Raw genomic sequence first — 1,845 nt, 5'->3', positions numbered from 1 at the left:
ACAATCTGGAGTGTGATAGTCAGGAACAAACATAGAAAAACCCTTTACAATCCGGACTGTGATAGTCAGGATGATACACAGTAAAACCTCTACAATCCGGACTGTGATAGTGAGGGACCAAACGCAGAAAACCCTTTACAATCCGGACTGGGATAGTCAGGAACATACATAGTAAAACCTCTACAATCTAGACCTATATAGTCAGGCCCATACACAGTAAAACCTCTACAACCCGGACTGTGATGGTTAGAACGTACACAGTAAAACCTCTTCAATCCGGTATGTTATAGTCAAGAACAAACACAGCGAAACCTCTATTATCCAGACTCTGATAGTAAGGAACATGTACAGGGAAACCTCTATTATCCGAACTGTAATAGTAATAGCATACACAGTTAAACCTCTACAATCCGGACTGTGATAATCAGTAGCATACACAATGAAACCTCTACAGACCGGACTGTGATAGTCAAGAACATACATAGTAAAACCTTTACAATCCGGATAAAACGGTCAGGATAAAACCTCTACAATCCGGACTAGCATTGTCAGGAAAATACACAGTGAACCTCTACAACCCTGAATGTGATAATCAGGATCATACACAATTTTACTTCTACTATCTGGACTGATAGTAAGGAACATACCAAGTAAAACTTCTACATTTCATAATGTGAAAGTCTCGAACATACACAATAAAGCCTGTGCGATACAGACTTTGATAATCAGGAACCACACAGTTAAACCTCTGCAATACGAACTGTGATTGTCAGTTACATATACAGTAAAACCTCTACAATACGGACTGTGATAGTAAGTAAAACATAAACAGTAAAACCTCTACAATACGGACTGTGGTAGTAAGGAACATAAACAGTAAAACCTCTACAATACGGACTGTGAAAGTCAGGAAAATAGAGAGTAAAACCTCTGCAATGCGGAGTGTGATTGTAAACATACACAGTAAAACCTTTACAATACGGACTGTGAATGTCAGGAAAATACAGAGTAAAACCTCTGCAATGCGGACTGTGATTGTAAACATACACATTAAAACCTTTAGAATACGGACTGTGATAATAAGGAACATTCCCAGTGAAGCCTCTTCAAAACGGACTGAGACAGGGACATACATATTAAAACCTTTACAATACGGACTGTAATAATCAGGAGCATTCCCAGTGAAGCCTCTTCAATACGGACTGAGACAGAGACATACACATTAAAACCTTTACAATACGGACTGTGATAATCAGGAACATTCCCAGTGAAGTCTCTTCAATACGGACTGAGACAGGGACATACACATTAAAACCTCTACATTAAGGACAGCGATCATAAGAATCTTTATACCTCTATATTTTGAATTGTAATTGCCATAAACATGTAGAACAAAACCTCTACAGTCCGGACTGGGAGCAGAAGTGAGAGGGAAAATTATGAATAACTATGATATATTCAAATAATTATCATATGACCCCATGACCTTTTTCTACAGGGGACATAAGAGGCGAAGTACATCTCCATATATAGATTGTTCATACTGATATCTAGCAGACCATTGAGTTTATGTTGTTATGATGAGCATATATTATGTTAAGATTTTAATCCGTGTTTAGTTATCGGCTTAAAGCACATCCTATAAATTACTACACAAGATACATACACTTGATTGAATAATTATGGAAATTGATCTGTTCCCAGGTGACCAAAGTATGGCCAGCTTAACATGAAATTAACACTTAAATGTAATCTGGTGTACGATTTAAAATGAAGTTAAAATACTAAAAATAATATGAATTTGGGATTTGAAAACGATTAAAATTTAAGCAAGTAACAGAAAGT

Source organism: Mizuhopecten yessoensis, unplaced genomic scaffold (assembly GCF_002113885.1).
Source record: "Mizuhopecten yessoensis strain PY_sf001 unplaced genomic scaffold, ASM211388v2 scaffold7713, whole genome shotgun sequence".
Classification (NCBI taxonomy): domain Eukaryota; kingdom Metazoa; phylum Mollusca; class Bivalvia; order Pectinida; family Pectinidae; genus Mizuhopecten; species Mizuhopecten yessoensis.
The sequence above is the reverse complement of the archived record's forward strand: the minus strand, read 5'-3'. Positions refer to the sequence as shown.